A 26,878-nucleotide genomic window follows, 5' to 3' on the forward strand; every position below is an offset into this window, starting at 1 on the left:
GCGCTGCCAGGGTTTCAGTAGGCAGTACCTCCCTTTGTGGTTAATACTCCTCCCATTGTCGCAGCAAGTCTCTAGTCTTCTCAACAAGATCGCACGCAATGACCGATTCTCTCCGCCTGAGTCAGGTGGACAGTTCACAATAGATGGAGTTGTTTTATTACTCGTTTTTGTTGTTTTCTTAGTGTAAACTTAAATAATTGGTTTGGTTTGTTTTGAATTTCGCGCAAAGCTACACGAGGGCTATCTGCGCTAGCCGTCCCTATTTTAGTAGAGTAAGACAAGAGGAAAGGTAGCTAGTCATCACCACCCACCGCCAAATTTGGGCTACTCTTTTACTAACGAATAGTGAGAATAATTGGTTATTTGCTCTTTGTCCACTGCAGGAAATCGTGTCCAGAATTTTATCGTAGTAAGTCCGTAAACTTAACCCTGTTTCATCGAGGGGTGGGAATGGAGCTCCTGATAGTCGAGGGTCTTATGATGTATAACCTATCATGACGTTGGTAACAGCCTATTGCTACTTTACATGTATATCTATTAGTCAGTTAAATAATTAATTAATTATCTATTATTTTATTTTTTCTCTCATCTTGTATTATTACATATTCACTCCTCTATTTGTTCTCTTTTTCATTAAGTGCAAATAAGAGGGAAAAGTGCCTTTAATAATAATAAGACACGTGAGCCTAGTTTAGTGTTAACAATTTAGCTTATAGCTGCACACACGAAATAAATTAATGTAATATAATAATTTGGTTAACCGATTTCCTCTAAATGTCACAAAGAAAATGAAAGACAGAACTAAAGAGATTTATCTCTAAAAGTGTGATGTCTTTAGGTTACCGCCATCACAATTTTTGGTTTTGGTAAACACATATATTTACAATGTGTAAGTTTACGTTTAAACACAAATTGTAAACACATATATTTACAATGTGTAAGTTTACGTTTAAACACAAATTGTAAACACATATATTTACAATGTGTAAGTTTACGTTTGAACACAAATTGTAAACACATATATTTACAATGTGTAAGTTTACGTTTAAACACAAATTGTAAACACATATATTTACAATGTGTAAGTTTACGTTTGAACACAAATTGTAAACACATATATTTACAATGTGTAAGTTTACGTTTAAACACAAATTGCAAAATCCACCTCAAGCGCACCTCTTGTTCTCAATACTAGTTCAGTGAGAAAATGTTTTTCAGTGAAAAATTAGTTTGTTTCGTACATTATACCGAAGGTACTTTCAAACAATATGGAGTTCCAAGACGTATTCTCAAGACGGCTAGTACGGGTATTAAAACTTTAATTAAAATAAAGTACAGAACAACGTTTCGACCTTCTTAGGTCATCTTCAGGTTAACAAAGAGTTTGCAACTGCAAACTTTTATTTCAATTGGGTTTCTCGTCATCACGAACAGTTCCAAGATATTGATGTTTTGTCTCGTATTGAAGTTATTTAACAAATTTAGGATGTAAACAGCGAATACGAAATATTCTAAGTCTTATAATAAAATTACGACAGGGTTGTTTGTTTGCATGACTATGTCACATAAGGCTATCTGTTGTGCCCACCGCAGGTAATCGCACCCTGTAAACTTACAAAGTTAAATCTGGGGAAAGTACGACAGACCAGAAAGAGCTTCAAAATTAGATTTATATTAATTATGAAAGTACGTTGTAACAATGACGTTTGAACAGATAAAAGGTGATAATAGTGTTTCTTATTATAGTTATGCTAAAACAAACATTCAAGCAGTTAAAAGTCATTGATTTTCTTTTCTATGTTAAATTACTATGATTTTACACTGTTAAAAGTTAATGGTATTTACTTCTCACATTTAGTCTACCTAATAAATGTAAAAACAAAATATGACGTTTGAATTTTTATCTGTTCTAACTCGTTAATTTTTCTCTCGTTTAAATACGACTTTTGAACAATATGCATGTCATGTGACTTATTACTTGTTTCTCTTATTTAACCGTGACTTTTAAACAATATATATCTCTTCTAATTTGTTAATGTTTCTTAAAATGTCGTCATCTTCTGACATTCCCCTTCTTATTTTTCAGTTTTTTTTTGTTAAAATGAATAAAAACAAAGTAAAGACATAACTCTTTGTTTTACAAACAAATAACTTGAGTTGTAATTTTTATAAATATCAAAGCTATCCGCGCTAGTATGATGGGTTTGATTTTTAGTCCTATATAATTTACACGCATTATACAATGTTATAAAAAGATGTTAACTTTATACGTGTGTCTGTGGTAATCTGTAGTAAATTATTATGTAAGTGATTAAAACATTACCGCGGAAAAACAGCGTTTTACTGATTTACTTTTAAGTTTTGAGGTAAAAATTTTGTTTCACGTATCTTATTAACTAGACATAAACTTAATGTAACACTAAAAGGCAACTGGTGTGGCTGACCCTATTTTAGGTTTTTATATAGATGTTTTAGAATTTGATTATAATATCCAAACACATAGTACAACGTGACCAGCCTCAAATAGTCCCTGAAAGTCCGGTTATGTGATCTTTAGAGAGAAGAAAGTTTGGTTATGCGTGATTTTAGTAACTAAAAAAAGGAATAAATAAGCTGTCTGTTTTATGACTTGGAACGAGAATAAAAAAACGGACCTGCACGAGTGATTGCTCTCTGTAACGTTCCTGTAATTTGACGCGTTTATGTTTTTCTAAGCGTATAGATAACACAAGATTCGAGGCTACGTTCTTACACCAGTTCAGATTGCTTTCTACCGGAACAGGCAGACCATAGACAGTGGAAAGTTTGCTTAGAAGTTCCTGGTAAGAAAAAATAAAAAAATAAATAGAGAGACTGCTTCAGGGTTAGAACTGTTTCGTGATGGAATACTTATGTTTTGCGTGCTGTTTGTTGGCTGGCAAGAGATCGCACTGAGTTTTAGTTCAAGATATTGACCTTAATAGCTATACACCGTCTAGCAATAACTTCACCAAGATTGCGAATCTAAGGCGTCAACCGTGAATAAAGAGCAGTCACGCTGTCGTTTTCCATTTCAACTTTCTTTCTCTGAGTTCTCCATCTCTCGGTGTCCTAGACTAGTGTAAATAATCACTTCAGCCTTAATCCAATAACGGAGGAAGTCGGTTTAGTCTCGCGCTGATTGGAACGCAACAAAAAAAAAGTTTAAATGGACCTACGGTTGACAATCTTAAAAGTCGAAGAAAAGAAAATTCGTTAGCGCTCGATGAATCCCAAAATATTTTTTGTTTTCTACTATCCATCACCAACTGTGATAGGTTAATTATATAAACATGTGAATTAAAACAATGACATACAAATTCCACCAAAACTTTACAAGGGCATAAAAAATAAGTAGAGAATCAGAACCAATCAACAAAGTAATTACATAACAAAAGAAACTGGTGAATTAAATCGAGGATCTCGAATAACTATGTCTTTTAATACAACTTTCGTACTTTCGTACAAAAAAACACAGTGAAATACCAACCTTACTTTACAAATGAGAGAAACGATTCTTATAAGAATTTCTTAAGGAAGCGACTCTCAGGTTTCTTTTATTATTATTACAAGCTACCTTTTTAATGACAGATGCTAACACTATGGCAACAACAGTTCCATCAGAGATCAAATAAAGCAGGTTAATAGAAATTTCCTGGGAAGGAGGAGAGCACTAAATGAACAGATATACTGAAAAACACGTTATTCTTTCATTAAACTTTGTGATTTGTCCAATGGCTTAAAAATTCCCAAAAACTGGTTTGAAACAATGAAGTGCAATAAATGTAAGAGTGTCTAAGTTCAAACAGTAGCATCTTTTGAAAATCTAACATTCTTAAAGTTACTCCAGGACAATCATAACTTTAAATTTCTTCACTTCAAATATCATAACACTTTGAAGTACGTTCACCACAGATTCTGTGAGTAAAAAACATGTACTATAGATCATAAAAGTACACTACATGCAACATAGATCATATAAGTACACTACATGCAACATATATCCTATAAGTACACCACATGCAATATAGATTATTATATATGTACGCTACATGCAACACAGTACCTATAAGTATTTCAGATGCACCACAGATCATATAAATACACCACATACACCACAGACCTTATAAGTACACCACATGCAACACAGATCCTATAAATACTTCACAAGCACCACCAGTCCTACATATTCTGCAATTTTACACACAAAAAAAAACACGGGTCATGAGTTCCATATATGAAACAAAATAGTTTAAGCACAGTTTCGTTCGGCATAAAATACAGGTCTTTATAAATTCAGTATATGTAACACTAACCGTACGAATCTAAAAATGCTATGTAACGCATGTCGTACAAGTTTAAAACATGTGACACAAATCCTACAGTGTATCTCAGAACAGCTGTTATGGGTATTAACATTTTTACAAATAAAGCGGAGTACAACGTTTCGTCCTTCCTAGGTTACTTTAAGATGACATAGGAAAGAAAGTCGAGACGTTGTTCTCTGCTTTCCTGGTAAATGTGTTAATGCCTATACCAGTCGTTCTGAGATACATTTTTACTTCAAGTAGGTTTTCGTCATCAAGAAATCCTACAAGTACACCACATACAACATAAATCCTACAGTATAACATGCCTATAAAAAATTCTGAAAGATAAATACAAAACACGGGTTAAAGTCACGTATATACTTATAACACAGGTTTTTTTACGACCAACACGGTTAACACAGATCTCAAAATGTCCAACACGTGTAACATCCAGATCCTGAAAGGCTTATATGCAAAACACGGGTTAAGGTGATAAAGGTATAAAAGTAGGCCCTCTAAATTTAATATGTTGTTTATAAAGACAGAATGTGTAAAGGTTCTGAGCAAATCTTCACAATACTCTTTAGTAATTGGGATAAAAAAACACTCTATTTCAAAGGTATGATCCATGTATTAATTTGAATAGCTCATTAGGTTTGAGAAAACAAGGTACAATAAACATTTTAGTATGCACCATCCAACACGAGAAAACTGAAGCAGTTGGTTTAATGCTGTTTTTCCCTTTTTTTTTTATAAAGATCGTATTAGTGCTTGACAAAAAAATGGTAGCTTATCTAAAGTTTATTTTTCTTTCTGTCAGAGAAAAAAACTTAAGTATAATGCATGGTCACTATTTTAGCAGTTTGAAACTTGGGGCAAACAAAACTGTGTGGTGAAATTGTTGCTAATTCTGAAAAATAAACAAACAAACCACATTATACTTAATAATAACACAGTTCCCTCAATCAGAACAAAATATTCGTTTTCGTATTTCACGCAAAGCTATACGAGGGCTATCTACACTACCTTCTTTGTTTTTGAATTTCACGCAAAGCTACCCAAGGACTATCTGCGCTAGCCGTCCCTAATTTAGCAGTGTAAGACTAAAGGGAAGGCAGTTAATCATCACCACCCACAGCCAACTCTTGGGCTACTCTTTTACCAACGAATAGTGGGATTGACTTTCACTTATATTGTCTTCACGGCTGAAACGGCGAGCATGTTTGGTGTGAGGGCGGTTCGAACAAGCGACCCTCAGATTACGAATCGAGTGCCTTAACCACCTGGCCATACTGGACCTAGAACAAAATGATCTTGATGAAATTATGTTTTTATGAAAAATATACCTTTCATTTTCTATCTGTATGTATAATATGTCGACGTAAGTGTTGACAACACGTCATTCCTGAAGGGTAAGGGACCTTTTGTAGCGGTATAGAAACATTTAGTAAACAAATGAAGATGGATTTGGTTTTCTATGACTCTGAAGATTAAATATTTAATATTTAACATCGTTTACCTCGACTGAAACATTTTAACTTTTCTTTGTTTATTTTTTAAACAGAAGTGCAGTTAGCATGTAAAGATTAAAAAACAGATAATATGGAAAAAATGTATTCTTTATAATCATTCTATCTATGATATAATGTAATGTGCTCTATAGTACCAATTTTTTGGTCAGTTTAAAAAAGCTATAATTAAAAGTAACAAAGTTATTTGTGTATTTAAGACTTATATGCCAAATCAATCGAACAAAAAATAATATATCAAATATGGAGTTATGCGCAGATAGCTTCGTGTAGCTTTGCGCAAAATTCAAAAAGAAAGAAAGAAACAAACAAATGGACTTAGGACTAACGCATATGATAGCACGCCATACTTATACAGCACCAATGAAAAAACGGCTATTCAAACATAAATCGAAGGAACTAAAGAGTTCAAGGAACTGAAGCGTAAGGTGCTTCTTGTGTTTACGAACATGGAAACGAAACGAAGGAGAGTAAAATTCATATACAAACAACGAATGTCTAGTCTAACTGCAATTAGCAATATAAGTTGAACGATCTAAGAAGTTAAACATCATAAACAAGTTTATCTGTTTATCACTCCCTCACCTATAAAGAATTATCATTGTGATTAACTTCTTTGAAAAACAGAATCTTTATCCTTTTTTTTTACTCTCACGATATGTTATTCCTCCGCGTAGGTAGTCAGTTTCACGTATTTTGATTCTAGATGACTTAATTTTAGAAAGAAGAGCTTGTTTCTTTTTTGATTTGGAGAATGGTTAATGTTAGTGCTTTCTTATTATATTATCCACAAATTGAAAGTTGTTTGTAATTAAGTACAAAGCTACACAGTGGGCTATCGTGCTCTGCCCACCACGGATATCGAAACCCGATTTCTAGCGTCGTAAGTCCGCAGAAAGATGCTGCGCCACTGGAGGCCGAAGTTGTAAGAGTACAACAACTTAGGTGGTCGAACTTATGTAATGGAAAATGAAATGCAGAGCTATAATTTCAGATGAAGCATATATGTATTTCACCACCGACTCACCAAATATTTTTAAGTCTTTGATGAATGCTATAGAGGTACAAACAAAACTGTAAAATTACGTTTCAGTTTTAAAATTATATGTCCGATCGGGTATCTGGTCATTCACTTTAAGTACATAGCTACGCGATGGACTATCTGAGCTGTTTTCATCACGGGTATTAAACCACGATTATCAACGTATATGTTCTCAAGATTGCCGCTGAGGCGCATGGTCGGGTAAGTGATTGCAATCTTTCAACGTTCTTGACATATAGGCAACCATGTTTCAAAGTGAATATAAGAAAACGAAAATATTAATCATTCTCAACATCGTAAAAACAAACAAATACTACTTTCTAGAATTAAATATTCTAGAACCAAGATACATGAAATAGATACTTCTACGCGGAGGAATAAAATACCCTGAGAACATAAAACAAACGATTCTGTTTTCGGAATAACTACAACAAGGACACTTTATAGCTACGACAGTGATATATATAAATAGATGTATTTGTATACGATGTTTGATATTTTATGTCACTCGACTCGTAATCCTATGGTCGGGGGTTCGAATCACTGTCACACCAAACATTCGTTGGTAAAAGAATAACCCATGAGTTAGCGGTGGGCGGTGATGACTAGCTGCTTTCCCTCTAGTCTTACACTGCTAAATTAGGAACGGCCAGCGCAGATAGACCTCGAGTAGCTTTGCGCGAAATTCAAAAACCAAACCATATTTTATGTCATTCAACTGGTGTATTTTGTTGGTATGAAACACATACACACACATATATTTGTATACATATTTTAAATTTAAAGTATTAATAACGAGCATCTACAGAGTGTATTATGTTTGTTTGTTTTGAATTTCGCACAAAGCTACTCGAGGGCTATCTGTGCTAGCCGTCCCTAATTTAGCAGTGTAAGACTAGAGGGAAGGCAGCTAGTCATCACCACCCACCGCCAACTCTTGGGCTACTCTTTTACCAACGAATAGTGGGTTTAACCGTCACATTATACGCCTCCACGGCTGGGAGAGCAAGCATGTTTGGTGCGACGCGGGCGCGAACCCGCGAATTACGAGTCGCACGCCTTACGCGCTTGGCCATGCCAGACCAGTTTATTATGTAAAAAAAAAAGATAACTTGAAATGAATTTGAATTTTATGTAAATAAATATTGATTACATAAGCATTTAGTTATATTTTCACTCACATTTTTATAGATATTAAATAATATATTATAATATGTATTTTATTTATAAGATTACGCTATTTGTGGATTTGAAATAATATAAAATTCATTTATATAAATATTTTTACTAGGATTTATTTATCGTACAAACATTTTGATTCTGTTAAAAAGTGTTGTGTATCATTGTATTTAATCTGGTTGTCTTAATCAACCAATGAAAGGTATTAAAAATATAGTATTTCGAACCTGATGGCAATTTTGATATCTTATTACGCTCATTGTTTATACATTAGATTTAAAAGTTATTTCAAAATCAACTTAAGCGTGTAAGTAAGATAATGAAATAAACGAACGAGTTCAGGGCTATTTCAATAGTGGTAACACTTTCGCAACATTGGAGTTGTTTCTCTGCCAACAGTCATTAGGATCAAATCTGTGTTACATTTCATTACAACCTATGATCCGAATATTGAAACAGATATTACTAAAGCGAGAAGTTTGACGGAAGTCTGTTTTAATACAAGAATTAAAATAATGCTCCATTGTTGACTGAAGAGCATCTTCGTTATTCAGAATTGTTAGAACAATTCAAATAAACATTCAATCTTGAATCCATTTCTATTTCATCTGTATTTCATATTGACAATTTATCAACTCACACACGTTTGTGTGTGAGACAGTCTACCATTAATAGTCAACTAACTGCTATTTTAGAATGACTTTCGGGATCTTTGGCGTATTAACAGAATTGACAAATTACATTATGTAATTCAAATTTTGTTCCTGGATCGTATGTGTTATTGCTTATGTTGTAAAAGTAAAGAAAATGACCATTATTTCCTTCAAACTTTGCTTTTGTGACCTGGATTATGAAATTTAGAAATTAACCTATTTTCTATGTAAAAACGGGCAAATTTACACATTTTCATTTACATAAGGTTTGAATAAAACAACAATATGAATTAAGATTTACATGTATTTATACTAAAGTTATACAAAAATGAATAAAAATGTTTAGAAGTGAGTAGTTGTTCGAGATTTGCGACTGTAATGTAAATCACTTTCACGTATCAGCCCTCAAACATATTCATGTTTTCGTTATACGCTCCCAGGTCACAAAAGTAGAGTTTGAAGAGAAAAAATGGTCTTTTCCATTTACATTAGGCATAAGTAACTGGGAAATAATACTTTGTGCCCAGGAACAAGAAAAGATAAATATTTTGTTACTTCATAGTGTTATCACTTCAATAGCAAATTATTTCGAAACTCTTAGCCTAAAAAATTGAAAATGGCGCACATGTTGCATCGAAACTAGTCTGGTAATTAATTTTATACCTATTTATTTTTGTAAATTTGTGTTGTTTTTCTAACTTAATTTGTGATTTTTAAAAAAAATCTGTTAAAATTTGTAACATTTATGGGTAGCACAAAGAACAACAACATTTGATTCTTTACTGAAAATTGTGCGCTCAAACCAACGCAGTTCCTTCTTAAATATCTTTAGTTCTTCCAAGCTATGGCACTAGTATTTTCTCAGTGTTAGTGTTAACAGGCTAGCAACCATCTGTTGAGGAAAGGAAGTCTATTTAAGGTTCTCATGGTACTTCGACACTACTTCACAGTTATGTGTTTATTACTGACTTTACCAAAAGTTCCATTAGTAAAAATATTTTATTCTTCCTGACTTAACAACCTAAAAAGAATTTCCATATCAAAGCATCCCAGTTTGTTTAAAACTTTTAATCGACCTATAACGCAAAAAAGTGTTATTTTTCTTCTTTAAGAGACAGGATTATATAGGGTCAATACGGTTATTGACTTAGTAGAAAAACTTCTTTATGAGCTCATACGAATAATTTCTTGACCAAAATGCCCCTATCAGTAGCAAAGTGGTAAGTCTCCAGAATTACGACGCTAGAAAACGAGTTTCGATATCTATGGTGGTCAGAGCACACATTGTGCAGGTCTTTGCTTTGTTCAAACAAACAAACATAAACCAAAAAAGTATTTCATGATCTCGTTTACTGATTAGTGAACGAATTGAACTCGTTCAGTGATGAAAATTGTACAGTCTCGTCACTTTTCTGTGGAATAAAAGTTATAAAAGTAGTCATGGAAAAATGTGTGGAGAATTTTGTGTTATATAAGATCATTTTAAAAAACTGGAGAATCCATCTCATACTTTTTATACGTTTAAACGAACCAACACGCCTTAATATACATATGTATTCATAAGTTATGAATTCTTAAGTGCATGGTAATAGCGATATTTTTCAACTATGAGAGTGAAAATTATAAATTAACCTTTGATGTCGAGAAAACCCACTTGTAGAGAAAAATATATATGTAAAAAAACGGCTCGTTTGGGTTGAGAAAATATTTTACGTAGAGGTGCGAACAACGTTCTGAACCTGACGATGACCGAAGAAGGTCGAAACGTTGTTGTTCGCTCCTCTACGTAAAATATTTTCTCAACCCAAAAGAGCCGTTTTTTAAATATACATAAATAAACCCTGTTTTACGAAAAACATTGCTTCGTCTGTAAGTTAACAAAATTCAGCTCAGCTTACAACGATAAATAGGAAAATCCAAAATGAATTGCGCCAACTTTCGAAAGAATGCGTACGTATTAACGATTAAAATATTAGCATTGAAGGAAAAGCTTGAAAGAGTCTCTTTCTGTTTCGTTTTCTTCAATCTACATTTTAGTATGTATCAACGAACACCAGAAAACTGAAGAAGTTAGTTTAATGCTGTTTTTCTTCTTTTTATCAAGACTATTAGTGCTTGAAAAACGTGGTAACATATCTAATGTTAATTTTCCTTTCATTCAGCTTTTTTGTTTTTTTTTTAATTTTTGCACAAAGCTACACGAGGGCTATCTGCGCTAGCCGTCCCTAATTTAGCAGTGTAAGACTAGAGGGAAAGCAGCTAGTTATCACCACCCACCGTCAACTCTTATGCTACTCTTTTACCAACGAATAATGTGATTGATCGCACATTATAACGCCCCCGCGGCTGAAAGGGCGAGCATGTTTGGTGTGATGGGGATTCAAACCCAAGACCTTATATTACGAGTTGAGCACTCTAACCATCTATCCAGACAAAAAACTTAAGTAGTGTGCATGACCACTATTTTAACAATTTGAAATTTGGAGCACAGAAAATTGTATGTGTATTTGTAGCTAACTAAAAACAACAATAACAAACAAACTACAATATAATTAATAATAGCAAAATACAGAGTATCCAGAAATACCTAACAACTTAAAATAATGCACATTTTTAATAACAATAATATTAGTTGAGTCTTTGTGAAACGGATATATCTTCACATAATCCAACACATTCTACAGTTTTTGTCACCCTCTAAAGTGAAAGAGTATCATATTCTACACACTCGTTAGACAAATAATTTTTCTATAGATTAATAAAGCAATGCAACTGATATCTTACTGAGAAAAAAAAAGGATTTCTTGTATATTTATCATTACATAAAAATCCTCCATAAACACAAATGTAATATTTATTTTACATGACTTGTCAATAGGTATTTAATTTATAACTTTTGATGAAATTCAATAAACTCCTGAACTGCTACAACTATAAACGTTTAAAAAGTTATTAAAGGAAAAGAAATAAGAATGATGAGAAATAGTTAAAATGAGTCTAAAATCTTGCAGAATTTTAGGTGTGGGATAAAATACAGACATGAGTATAGATATGACAAACGTGTGTCATGTCGATCCATACTATTAGTTAACATATCTGCCAAATCTAATCAGAACGAGAATGTTTCTTCAGTTAACTAGAATACAAACGGGCTGTAAGCATTAAGGAAATATCTCAGCTTTATGGTAAAGGTGATTATTAGATCTCAAGTCCTCACCTTACAATCGAGCTCTTTTTATCTGCCACGTCAGTACTCCCTTTCATTTGAGATCAGTGACTATTCAACAAAAACATATTTAAGAAAGACGGTAATCCTAAATCACTTTCTTCACAGAGGTAATACTGATTTTTTGAGGATATTTGAAACCAATTCTTCACTTGAAATATTCATCTTAAATAAAGGGAGGATACAATACACACAGTTTGTCTGTTAAGATACCAATAAAACATGTCTGTTATGTTTTGAAACCAACCGTTTCCTTTTCTCAAGCAAGAATGACGTGCTAGTGCTTAGTTATTAGATACATCTACTGTAAAACTTAACTTTTTACAATGCTTTCAAATAAGATGACAGTAAATGAGCACTTAAGGCTTTACAGTAAACTATTGTCTCAAAACCTTAGATCGTTTTGCCTTTTGTATTTTAGTGGGTAAGCGGTAAGCTTACAGACGTCCAATGCTAAAATCATGGGTTCAGTTATCCGCGGTGAACAGAGCTGAGTTGGTCTTTTGTGTGGCTTTGACCTGAAACAAATAACACGCACCTACTTAAACTTTAATAATTTTAGATACGTGAATGATAATCAAGTTAGGAAAAATGAGTCTCAAGCTTTTATTCAATGTTTATTTAAAGAAAATTAGTCCATGAAATCTCGATTGTTTACTCTATAGATGGTTCTTAAAGTGATCAATTTATGGAACAAGTTATGCGCATGGGGAGAATTAATAACCTTGAGATAGAGTGACAAACAAGCACATAATACTAAGAAGTTAATATGTGTTACAAGGAAAAGTTCATAAATGAAGTGTATGATAACTCCTAATGTTGCTCACCTCGTATAAACATTTATTGTTATACATACGCTTACGAGGACAAATTGTAGCTTTTCTAGTTGAACTGGACGAAATATCTGTCTCCCTACAGACCTCATCTCAGAAAATAGTTCGTAAAGGATCCATCTTAGAGATAAATAAATCTTTAAAATTCTGTTGAGCTGAAACATAGGTAAAGTATAGCGTGGAAAAGTGCACAGAACTAGGACCTTGTCATTCTGAGACATGTTAATGATTTATCATGAAACGACGATTTTTATAATATTTTTGTTACTTCTACTTACGGTCCACAAAAATACAAGTAAGTCTTTGTATTCGTTTCTTTATCTTTACTCTTATAGCGAGGGCTCTCTGTTCTCTGCCTCCCAGAGGTATCGAATTCCTGTTTTTAGCGGTATAAGTCCGCATACATACCTCTGTGCCAATGTTGGACCATACGAAGAGTCAAAACGCCCTAACCACCAGGCCAAGACTCAGTCAGAGAAATGAATTATGTATTTTAAGGGATTTTCTCTCGAAGTAGAGAAAGAGAGAACTAAAACTTACACCAGCAAAATAATATCAAGAGAACTAATGCTTAACATAAAATTATTTGTTGTTAATTGCAAGAAAAGGTTGCGGAATGTATTTTTCCCACTGCAAGGATCAAACCATGTACGTTAGTGTTATAAGTTCTTAATCTTACTGCTGAACTACTGTAAAGCATATAATTAAACTAAATGAAGCAGTAAAAATGAAAGGTAAGGTATTAATAAAAATTTATTATTCTAGTCTTCCTTTATCCCTAAAATAACGTTTGTTTTTGTATGTATTTGTTTATATTTTCAATTAGCTTTGAACGATTATTATAAATTTGCTCAATCTTAAGTTCCGAGTATGTTCTTACATCAGCATCCTTTCAAACTACTATAAAATAACTGTAGTTTGTTTGAAGTCCTTAAGAGCCATATAAGCCATAACGATACAGATCTTTAGAAATGTATCCTAAAACGATATCATTAGCTTGGATGTGTTTTGCGGCTTTATTCCTAGGAGTGGTGGAATGCATTACTTAAGTTACAATTTGTGCTGAAAAATATAGAGGATTGCATAACTAGAAAAAAATGGTATAAAAGCATGCATTGAGAATTTACGATGGCATGAAGATAAGTGCAAGAGGGAAGGGACAAGACAATAAAAGGCAAATTCTTGGCTATATCTAACTATACACGAGCACATTTAGGCAAAATGCACAACCTGTGGAACAAAGTTAAAAAGTAACTGAAATATACTATGTAAGAGAAAAACTGTACAATCACACAAAAGAAAGAATTCCAAAATCCAATAATCAAGAATTGTCCAGGTCGACACTGTCGAAAACTATTGCAGCGTAGAAATATAATTTCAAAAGTTCAAAAAAGTTTATTTTTTTTGTGAAAATTCTTGACATAAATTTATATTATATCTAAGAATGTTTTTTTTTTCTGCTATTAGACTTACTTGGAATCTTTCTCACATTGCTCTGGAAGAATTCTAGAACGAAAGTGTTTAGAGTTACTCCAGCATTATGACGAATTGAATTTAAGTCCAGTAAATAAATATGTATATATATGAGTGTGCAAGTAAAACCAACTGAAATGTTCACGAAATTATTACATGTACGCAATTTTCAGAAATTGGAAAATTTTGGGATTAGAAAGAAAAATAACAATTTTTCAAATTTTCTTTCATTTCTAAGTCGTAGAGAACTAAAAAGATGTCGATATTCAATTTAAGTTTCTCTTTTTCTTCTTTTCTCTCCAGTCTATCTTAATTAAAGCAAAGTAAAATATCTAAGGCTGTAATTAGAATAACAAAATAACAAAGAGGACTATAGTTGTATTTTATCTCTCTGTAGCGTTTAAAGTCGAAAATAAGTCTTTAACTTTCATCTAGGTCGTTAGGAAATTTTTACTTCTTGGTGATTAAAAGAAAATATTAACATAGTAACATCACCATTGTATATAAGTATCAAAATATCAATTCACAGAGAAATTAAAAGTTATTAAGAAAAAGTTTTATGAGAAGATAGTTTGAGATATCAAGGAAGAATAATCAGAAAAGGAAGGGTCTGTACTGTACAAATATTGATATTTTATATCAGTTCGATTTTTGAGTTTCTCGATATATAATTTTGATAGTCTAAAGTGAATCTTCTTACTGCTTTTACTGTGTTAGATTAATACAAACTAAAGTTAAATTAACGTAAACATCAGAGCTACGGCTGAAGATATTGTTTGTAAAGTAAGAAAACTTATGGCAAATTTTTTTGTAGAGCTCAATGAAGCATAGAGCAACTTAAAGTGTTTATTTTTAAAGTCTGCAATTTTATAGCAACTTCCTTTCAAAGTTTACTATCCATGAATTTTATATTTACTAAACCACCTTCATGAGCTCACTTGAACACCTAACTTTCGAGAAAACTGACCGCAATAACAAAGTGTCTTTGGACCCCGAAACCAAAAACAAAAAGGGCACCTTATTTATAGAGAAACTTCACTTTTTGTGTACTGTCTAAAATATTTATTTTGCCTTAAGTGAACAGAAATCTTTTAGATTTGTGTAATTTTTTATTTAAAAAGTCGCTCCTCTAATGCACAAAGACTGTTAACATTGTGATCGTTTGGTTTAGATTGTAGTGACACGTCATAAACAGAACGTCCTCTAACTGATAGAAACGGATGATATGGGTATTAAAAACATTTATTTAAAACACAAAACAAGTAACATCGTCTCGACATTATTTGGTCATCATCAGGTTAAGGAGGTCGAAACATCGCTACTTGTTTTGTGTTTTCAGTAAAAGATTTTAATACCCTCGCCAGATGTCTCTACTACACACTTCAAGTGGGTTTCTCGACATTATAAACAAAAAATATAATTTTGATCAGTCGATGATCAGCACAAGTAACCTTAATTAGACATACACAAATAAGTTATAATAAAATAAAGCCTGAAACAAACGCATTGACAAAACAATACCATATCACCAACTATATTTGAATACGCTATATCTAACTAATTACCTATTAACTGATCTGTGACGTGAGGTTGCTAAGCAACCAACCCTTAGTAGCCTGGAGGTATAAAATACACAATTTCCGGGAATACAAATTGATATGAATTTTAATGCTTCTCCGTCTTTCTATTTAATTTATTAAATGAGTGAACTCCACAGGTAAACAGAAACTTGAGATACATTTAATAAGTTTCAACATTGATTTTAAACAGTTTCTTTCTGATGAATTGCATGCAATATGAATATATTATAAATCATACAAGATATGTAAAGCAGTAACGTAAATCGCTGAAACTCAGTAGTTTGTTCTGTCTTTCCTCTTAAGCCGCTTGTGTTCGGAGAGACTGCTCTAAGTTACCTCGTGTAAATCACAGCTTGTCACGTCCAAAATACTAAGTTGGGATAAATCTTATGACGTCACTACATTTGTTTCCAATGATCGAATTGAAATAGAATTTTCTAGAAATAATGTGCTTTGGTTTTTAGAAATATATAAACTGCAGTGACTTGAAAAACATTATAGTTCTTTCTTCTACTGACTAAAGTTAGGATAGCAGAAATAAAGTATGATCTGACTTTTACGTAACCTGGAAGAGGAATATATTGCAAGTATATATATATATGTGTGTGTGTGTATATATAGACGACCGACTCTTCAAGAAAAATCACACGCTTTTCAGATAAAAAATTCGGTCACAATAAATTGTCATATATGGAGTTTCCGTAAAGAGTAATATAAACGTGATTTCCATAATCTGTCATATATAAAACTTCGATAAACTCTCGTCTATATACATATATGTGTGTGTGATTTCCATAAAGTGCCATATATAGGACTTTCGTAAGCTATTTATAAGTTTTCTGTAAAGTACCAGATATAGCAGTTCCATAAGTTGTGAACATATATGTGATTTCTATAAAGTGTCATATACAGGATTTCCATAAGCTGTCCTATATCTATGTAATTTCCATAAAGTATAATAAAAAAAAACTACAAAAGCTGTTATATATACGGAATTTCCGTAAAGTTTCATATACAGAACTACCATAACTCTTTATATAGAGAGCATCCTTATTTTTATTATAAAGAACTTTTATAAGCTGTTATATATAGGCTTCCTTAAACTGATGTATTTAGGACTTCCATATATTGTCTTATATAGAACTTCCATAAAATATTGTATATAGGATTTCCTTAAAGTATGATAAGTAGGGTTTACATATGCTGTCATACATAAGACTTCTATAAAATGGCGTATATAGGACTACCATAAAATATCGTATGTGGGACTTACATAAGCTGTCATATATAAAACATCCATAAGCCTTTATATATAGAACTTCTATAAGGTGTTATATACAATACTTTCACAAGTCATCATACATAGAACTTCCATAAAGTGTTGTATATAGGTATTGCTTAAGTTCTGGTATATAGGATTTCTATAAAGTGTAATATTTTAGACTTTCCTAAAGAGCCATATATATATATATATATGATTCCTATAAACTGTAATATATAGGACTTCAATAAACTCTTATATATAGGACTTTCGTAAATTGTTATATTTTTACTTCCATAAGCTGATGTATAAACTACAACCATACTCTGTTATATACAGAACTTCATAAGCTGTTATATTTAAGACATTCATAAACTGTTATGTAGAGGACCTCTATAACCAGTTATATATAGGAATTTCATAAAATGTTGTGTATAGAACTTCCATAAACTGTAATATATAGAGCTTTCTATAAGCTGTATTATACAGGACATTCATAAACTGTTATATAGAAGACTTCTATAACCTTTTATATATATATATATAGGACTTTCATAAACAATCGTACATAGAACTTCCGTAAACTGTAATATAGGAGGCTTCCTTAAAGTTTCATATATATGGTTTCCATATACTGTCATATATAAGACTTCTCTAAACTGTAATATATATGATTTCCATAAGCTGTTATATTTAGGGCTTTTATAAGCTTTTATACATAGGACTTCCATAAACGGTTGAATATAGGGCTTCTATAAGCTGTTTTACGTAGGACTTCCATAAACGGTTGTATATAGGGCTTCTATAAGCTGTTATATATAGAAATTCCATAAACTTTCATATATAAAACTTCCATAAACTGCTATATATAGGACTTTCGTTTATTATTATATAAAGGATTTCCGTAAGCTGTTATACATTAAGCTTCCAAAAGCTGTTCGATATATGACTTATATAAAATGTCACCTATTAGAATTCCATAAGCTGTTCTATATACTTCTTTTATAAAGTACCATATATTAGAATTGCATAAACTGTTACTTATAGGACTTCCATAAAGTATCATATTAGGAACTTCCATAAGTTGTTATATATTGGACTTCATATGATTCTGCAATGCGACAGAGAAGATTATCACAGGTTGAAAATCACGTCAGTTCTGCAAAGAACTTTGCACTAAAGTAGCATTATAGAATTTCGTCATTGAAACAGTTATCATAAGAGCATAAGTCATTAAATGTTTATAACCGAAATGTATGGCTTACTTAATTCGATATAGTTGAATTTCAAGTGTTTTTTTTTTTTTACTTTCACTAGCTGCAGTGTCTGTCAGAAGACTTCATATGATTTCTTTTATGTGTATCACATACACTATGATTAAACACAATTTTAAAGCTCTGTACAAACACTATCGTAAAGTGGCAGGTAAAAAGTACATTAGTTTCAAACAATCTTCTGAATTGATGTATTCAAACAAATATTCCACTCAGTTGGTTAAATTTTAAAACCCTACTTATTGTCAAATAAAATACCAAAATTGTATTGCTGATTTCATTTGTGAATTTGACCTTTTGACATCGATACCTAGAAAGGTCTGCTTCTCGAATGATTGGACCAGTATCATGTAAAAAAGCAGCTCTTCAAAAACATCAGTTTAGAAGTGACAAAAATTACTTCAAGCTTATTTCGTAGGCTCTTTTAGACACAAAAGGAAACCAACTGCGTTAATATGATCCAGATCGCAAAAAAAACAACAACAAATGTCCCATGCTAGTGCAGCGGTAAGTCTGCGGATTTGAAACGCTAAAATCAGGGGGTTCGATTCCCTTCGGTTGACTCAGCAGATAGCCCATTGTGGCTTTACTATAAAAAAGCACACACGAACAATTTCTATATTTTAAAGGTATTAAAAGTTATAAGTACAAACAGCTTAGTCCAACTGACTATTAGAATACTGTAACTTAGTCATGTGTTCAATGTTTTTTTATTTATTTTCTTTGTGTGTGTACGAGAAACTGTAGAGGGAGAAAATATTTTCACTATAAAACAAAAAATCAATAATTTGAATTAAGTAAAAATATGACTAAAAAATGGGACACAAAGTGTGTTTGTGAAACATAAAATCCTATCCCTATGACATTTTTATTTTTGTTTTATATATCAAATTGTCGAATTTTCTGCTTTCTTGAACCTTTTCACCGCCAAGAAAATCAAAATTCCACTAACAAGGACAAAAGGATCATTAGCTGAGCACACTCAACTCAGGCGTGGCATAATCAACTCTCGAGCGCAGTCATCAACCACCTTCAGAAATAATCTCAACCCAGTAATTTTCCAATGTAAATGGAACCCATTTCAATAGTAAAAAACGACTCTTCCCATCGATGCCGGAGTTTTTATTTTACTTTTTCTATATAAACGGGAAAAAAGATTTATTTCACAATAGCATTGTTTTCATCCAAGGTACAACATTTACTCGTTTATCACTTCTAGAAGAGTTCACTAGCGGGTCAATTAAATAGTGGGAGACGCTGAATCAAGCTTGTAGCATTGTCTGCATATAAAAGTAGACACTTGTTAAAAAACTTTCTCAAAAGTGTTTATATCTTCTAACTGCTGGTCAGGTAAACATCCACACAAGTGATATCAAGAGTACGAGGATGTAATCACTTCTCCACAATCACTACTTGTGAAGTGATATTTATTATTGTGCTTTTAATCTACATGGAATTGGTTTTTGTTCTACACTATTAATTTATGTCACAATACTGCGTCCACGAATACTACTTAGAATTTAGCATTGTTCACAGGTTTAGTAAAAGGAAGTGAGTAGATTGTATTTACTTACCTGAACTCTTTTCAGGACTAAAAAGCTACATAATATTCTAGGATTAGTTTTCGTTTCGATTTACTAAGACATAAACTACAGTGTTTGTTTGTTTGTTTGTTTTGAAATTTCGCACAAAGCTACAAGAGGGCTATCTGCGCTAGCCGTCCCTAATTTAGCAGTGTAAGGCTAGAGGGAAGGCAGCTAATCATCACCATTCACCGCCAACTCTTGGGCTAATCTTTTACCAACGAATAGTGGGATTGATCGTAACATTATATCGCCCCCACGGCTGAAAGGACGAGCATGTTTGGTGCGACGGGGATTCGAACCCGCGACTCTCAGATTACGAGTCGAACGCCTTAACCCACCTGGCCATAACGGTCCAAACTACAACCTAGGGAATAACACCATTCTTTTTTTTTAAGTAATTAAATTTACGTCAGTTGTAGGCGTTCATGTAATCAATCATTATAAAGCACCTAGTTAATACACCTATCATGTCAGAAAGCCTAAATTACTTTACAACGCAAACCTTCCATGAAACGTTTACCCGTGGAATACATAAATGAGCAAATCTTTTATTGCGTATACCTGTTTGAAAAATACGTTATTAATTAGGAAAATCCCTTTAGTTTCCTCTTGTTTTGTAAGGCCAAAAGATCAAGCTGAAAAATTTTCTGAGAACTTTAAACATCCAATTATTTTAGGGAAAACCATACCACGTCTATCATGAAAAACTTGTACATTTAGGATAATTATCCTTATCAGTGCCCTCTATTAAAGAGATAGAAACTCTACAACGGTACTTTTTTATCTAGCTAGTTTTCTAAGTAACTTTCAAATATTTTACTTCATTTTGAATGGTAGAAGCCTGGTATGAAATAAAAAATAATAAACCAAATTGAATATTGACATATTTTCCCAGTCCCTTTTCAACTTTCTTCGAACATAATACAATCTGGAATTCTATCAAGGATAGTTCAAGAGACATGACAAGCATTTTCGAAAGATTTTTGTAGACATATCCCATGAAACATACGAACATTTTCAATACGTTCTTCTGTGAGTACTGAAGCTTACGCTATTATCCATGGAATTCCTCGAATCTATCTGATATGCTGTTTTAGAAAGTAATCTCACTTATAGTGGAGTTTTTTTTTATATTATATTCGTCCCTTAGAAAATCATACAAGAAAAAATATATACATATTTGTATATACGCGGACTGAGCTTATAATATTTTGCATGGTCTGAAAGTTATAGTTAAAACATAAGAGATCATTTAAAAAAATTGAAACGCAATGATGTATTCTTTCCTAGCTGAAACATGAGAAATTGTTCGTTATTTGAGTTAAAATCTTAGAGTTTCTTTTCTGGTTAAAACGTCTGAACCTACCTCTGGCCCGGTATGGCCAGGTAGTTCGGGCGCTCGAATTTGTAATCTGAGGGTCACGGGTTCAGATTCACTTCACACCAAACATACTCGCCCTTTCAGCTGTGAGGGCGTTGTAATGTTACGATCAATTCCACTATTCGTTGGTAAAAGAGTAGCTCAAATGTTGGCGGTGGGTGGTGATGATTAGCTTTCTTCACTCTAGTCTGACACTGGTAAATTAGGGACGAGTAACGAGAATAACCCTCGTGTGGCTTTGCGCGAAATTTAAAATAATAAAACAAACCTATTTCTTTATTAAAATATAACAGTTATGTTTTAAATAAAACGAGAAAAGTCTCATTTTATTTAAATATAATAAAATATTGTTGTTTTAATTAAAATATGAAGAAAATGTTTATATTTAAAACACAATAATCTATCATTTTTAGTTAAAAAGTAATAGAATGAAGCATAAAGATATGTCATTTCCAGTCAAAATATAATATAATATAATAGTCTCTTATTTTAAACACAAAGAGACCGTCGTTTTTTTAAGTTAGAAACATAAGAGACTGGTATTGCTTCTCGTTAAAATAAAGTCACTAAACTGTCCCTGTTTTTAACATTAAAACATAAGAGACTACAGATTTTAGTTAATTTAAGAGAGAGGTTATCGTTGTTTGTTTTTTGTTTTAATTTCGCGTAAAGATATACGAAGGCTATCTGCGCTAGACATCCCTAATTTAACAGTGTAAGACTAGAGGAAAGGCAGCTAGGCATCACAACCCACCGCCAACTCTTGGGTTACTCCTTTACCAACGAATAGTGGGATTGACTGTCACATTATAACGTCCCCACGGCTAAAAGGGGGAGCATGTTTGGTGCAGTGGGATTGGAACCCGTGACCCTTGGATTACGAGTCGAACGCCTGAACCCATCTGGCTATGTCGGACAGAGGTTGTCATATTTAAGGGTTTTGGTTTCTAATACAACCATTCCCATCCAAGTAACTGTTATTTTCTAAATACATTTTTATAAATTTTTGTGCTGTCAGTCAGATGTTTTTCTACAGTTTCAAAATTATGAACTTAATTCTATATACAATATCAAACAAATGGTATTAAATATGATATGCATAGATTTTAAGTTTTGAATGGCCAAGAATAGTTTTCTTTATTATGCTAAGAGGCTTTGATTCCTTAGAGTAATACAGTTTCGAATTATATGTTTTTGTTTAATTACGTTTAATGTATTTTAACTTAAAAGGACATTAATCATTATTTCCGAACGAGTTCACGTATTGTACTATACACGTTAAATAAAACTGAATAAAATAAAATGGAAAAAAAATGTTAGATTAATTGTTATCGAATGGGAAGCTGGAACACAATAAATCGAAAGTCTCGAGTTTAAACAGAGGATAAAATGTAACGTTCGTCGTGAATATCGAAAGTAGTTCATGCCTATATCGAAAAAAAAACCCTTATTTAATATTTTGGTCACCTAATGAAATGAACTAGCAAATGTTTTGAGGTTCTTATGTGATATATCTTTGATATTATATACCAATTTTTAATGATGAACGTGCTCATCACACGGTGTAATATTCAAAAGTGCCCCTGTAAAAATGTATTTTTTGTTTCCTTGAAAGTAATGCAAAGCAAGCGAAGTGAACTGTCTCTATCGAGGCCCAGGAGGGTCAGATTTGATTTTTAACTTCTTCATTCTTCCCACATGTACTGGTATTTTAGTATCACCGTTAAATACTGAACATTCCAGGAATGAGAGCGTTTCTTTCATGTAATGTTACTAGCATGAGTACAAGGGTCATGACTATTTATGTTTGACGTTTAGTATTTCCACTGGTAAATACCTTGTTTAATTTGGTATGTTATCAGTCTTACATATCACAAATAGTCCCATGTAAGCCAGTACTTGCTCATTTTGTAACATCGTTAGTATATATTGATATAACTGCCCTTTATTTAGTACGTAACATGTATACTACACAAATGATATATTCAGTAAGTCTAGCGGTAAGTAGTTGATTCTTATACTTAAAGTACATTTTTAGAGCTTAGAGTTATTTCGGATCATTTTCGTCATATATAATACAGCGATCAAGTGAGTGTGATAATTCATTTTTACGTAAGTTTTTTTTCCAGAATTTAGCGAATGATCTGTATAGAAGTCTGTCATAAAGTGATCGTGTATTTGTGTAGTTATGTAAAAAATGTGAGATTGCTGTGCGTGGGACTTTATATGCACTGCACGAGAGTTTTTCGATGAGGATTTAGATCGTATTGTGGGGATCTGGGAGAATCGAATACTTGGAAGATCTCTTCTTCCCTCCTGCGCCGTTCTTGTAATCATCGTTTGTGCTAAATACTAAACTAATTACATGTGACGGTTGTGCACAGTTTACAGTCTTTAGTTAGAACAACTCCTTTCAAAGCCATGTTTATTCATTTAGCACGTGTAGCATTTTGCATCGGAATATACATCTCTTTGCCTGCTGTATGAAGACCAACACATGACAAACAATTCCATACATCGTGACATATTCATTTTATTAAATCATAACAAGAATAATATACACAAGTACCCGAATTAATAATTTTATTATAAACTGGTTAAATTACACTTATAATGATAGTCTAGCATTAGGCCTATTGCTACTATTAAAATATATATTGAATGGGGAGAGGACATATTTTCATCATGTATGAGACAGCAAAACAGTGAAGTCAAATAGTTGTTATTATCCAAATCTTTTTAAAGACAATGATTTGAACAAAGTAAGAGCCTGCTGTTTATTATCTGTATTTGCGTATTTAAAAATGAAATTCGAACTTGTGCTTCTTGGAGATTCATGTGCTGTAGTGAGTATTGAGTGTTGTATGGTTGTAATTGGCTTTTGATAAGAGTTGATGAAATATTCATCCATGCTAGACTGGCATATTCGATTAATATTTGTTGTGTATTGTTTCCATATTTTAATATTGTTCTCTGGTGTGGTTCCTGAATCGTTACCCGACAGGCTCTTCACATAATATGCTCGTCTCCACATTTTCGTTCAAATCTGATTAACATGGGTTTTCCAATTTAATTTAAAGTCATATGTGATGCCTAAACAATTAATTAATGTGGCAGTGTAGAGAAGAGTTCCATTAATATATATTTTTGGTGAATTTCTGAACGCTTTTGTTGTTTTCGAAAACAAATTGTTTACGTTTTGTGGAGTTTGATTTTAATTCCATATTTTTTTGTAATTAGCCTCTGGAGTAAAGTACTCTGAGTAGCTGTCTCTGCAATAGTTCTACATTTTCTATTGTCCAAAAAGTTAGACAGTCAGCGAATAACGCCTCGAGGTAGTTCCATTTGATACATTCGAAACCTGAGGCCATTGTACAGTATCGAAGACTTTTTCAATATCAAGAAAACATGAAAGAGTGCATTCATTTCTATTAAAACTTTCGGTGATTGTATCTGTTAATCTGACTAAATATTCAATCGTTTGCCGAGGCTTCCTGAAGCTGTTTTGTACTTGAGGTAATTTTGAGTTATTTTCAAGAAACGTAATTAGTCTTTCACTTATTATTCGCTCTAAGAATTTTCCTATACAACTGGTCAGGCTAATTGGTAGGTAGTTTTCTGGTTTATTAGCTGCTTTTCCTTCAGCACCAGAGATTTGTTTAGTTTGGTCTAAATTTCCCGCTAAGCTACTTGAGGAATATCTGCGCTAACCGTTCCTAATTTAGTAGTGATAGATTAGAGGGAAGGCAGCTTGTCAACGCCATATACCTCCAACTCTTAGGCTACTCTTTTATCAACGAATAGTGCGATTTAACGTCACATTATAGGGTCCCACAGATGTAAAGACATTTTCGAACACAGGGATTTAAAACCGCGACACACAGATGGCTTTGACCGCAATCTGGCCGTATATTTGTTTTCATATAGCTAACTTATTGCAAAATGGAAAACCTTTAGACCACATGTAAAAAAATGTCTATCATCAAATCAAGCTGACGACGAATATTAAAATTTCTACCTTAAAATTATATTAATAACTATATGGTTATAACAATGTTCAATTTAATCACAAGTCTAACGATTAACAAAACTGATAATATTCAAAATTTTGTATTAAACTCTAATTACACGTCGCAGATTATAAGACGACAAAACGAAAACATATATATACGTATCAGTTTACATGAAAACTATTTATTATAGCTTTATTTCGGACTGTATTCGAAGAAAAGATTTTAAAACCCACCTATTCACCTTCTGTATATAATAGAGCAATTGTATGAAATCTTCAGGTGAAAAACGTTAGAGTCGTAACAGTTGATCTACAAAAATATGATAACAGTATCCACGACAACCAGGAAAGAAAGTCTAGCAGTGATTAACATTACTTTTTAATATTGCTATAGACACATTGCTTAATATTTTACTCTAAAGATTCTTATTCCCTTGACAAACGAACCACAAAATTATTTGATAGTCAAAAATTTAAAGCCAAAATGTATGAACTCAAAATTAATTGATTTATGAAGGAGTTTTAAGGCATGCGAGCTTTATGTGAGGAAAATGCATTTTAAATTGCTATATCATATCGGCGCCGCATAACATCTTGAGCAAATTCTTAAGAGCCGAAAATATTTGACAAGAAAAATAAACATTTACTAAACTTTTTCTAAGCTAGTTGTTTACCTATTTCAGCTAAAAATATATTAGTTCCATTGATAGAATAGCAGGTATGGTATTATAGCTGAAAAATGATGGATTTTTTTTCATCAGGAAAGAAATTGCCAGAGGTATATTGGTGTTTTGGTTTCCGATCAGCCTCCGACCTATATCCAATGTGAACTTAAAATTGATTATAAAATTCTCATTTCTGTAGAAATCAAGAAATATTATTTTCCAGATTAATCGATCAAAGCTATTATTTTAAATAGAAAAACTGAATGGAGACAGACGTAATCAATATGTTATTTCCTTTTTTTTAGCATAGTACATAATAGTTTAAAATAAACAACCTTTAACACCCAATATATATTTCAAAATATCTTGGCTCGCTTCAAGCCCGTATTGTGAGAACACGTGATACAGGATTATGGCTGGAAGATTAAGCCAATAAGATGATGTCAAGTAATATATTCCGTGTGATAGAAGTAATATATTATTAGAAGAGATGAGCAAAACATTTGCAGTCAGGTAAATATCTCATTGCAAAAGTATTTATTTAAATACAGGATTTCTAGAATAATACAAAATAATTTTAATCGCACACACTGAAATATATAAGTTCACTTATCTTAGGCCTAACATTAGTTAAGTCTTTATTAAGTACGGCTTATATTGGAGAGAAAGATAACACTGTAACTTGTGAACGTTTTTTGCATTAGTTTAGTTAGGATCATACTTTACCGCACCTAATACTATCAGTAAATAAACTCATAATGTTATTCTACGACCTAATATTAAACCTTTTTAAAACTTTGATAAGTTTTTAATACGTTGTTGCACAAAATATCGACTAAAGTATATTTACATTCTT

The sequence above is a fragment of the Tachypleus tridentatus genome, chromosome 4, assembly GCF_004210375.1.
Source record: "Tachypleus tridentatus isolate NWPU-2018 chromosome 4, ASM421037v1, whole genome shotgun sequence".
NCBI classification, from domain to species: domain Eukaryota; kingdom Metazoa; phylum Arthropoda; class Merostomata; order Xiphosura; family Limulidae; genus Tachypleus; species Tachypleus tridentatus.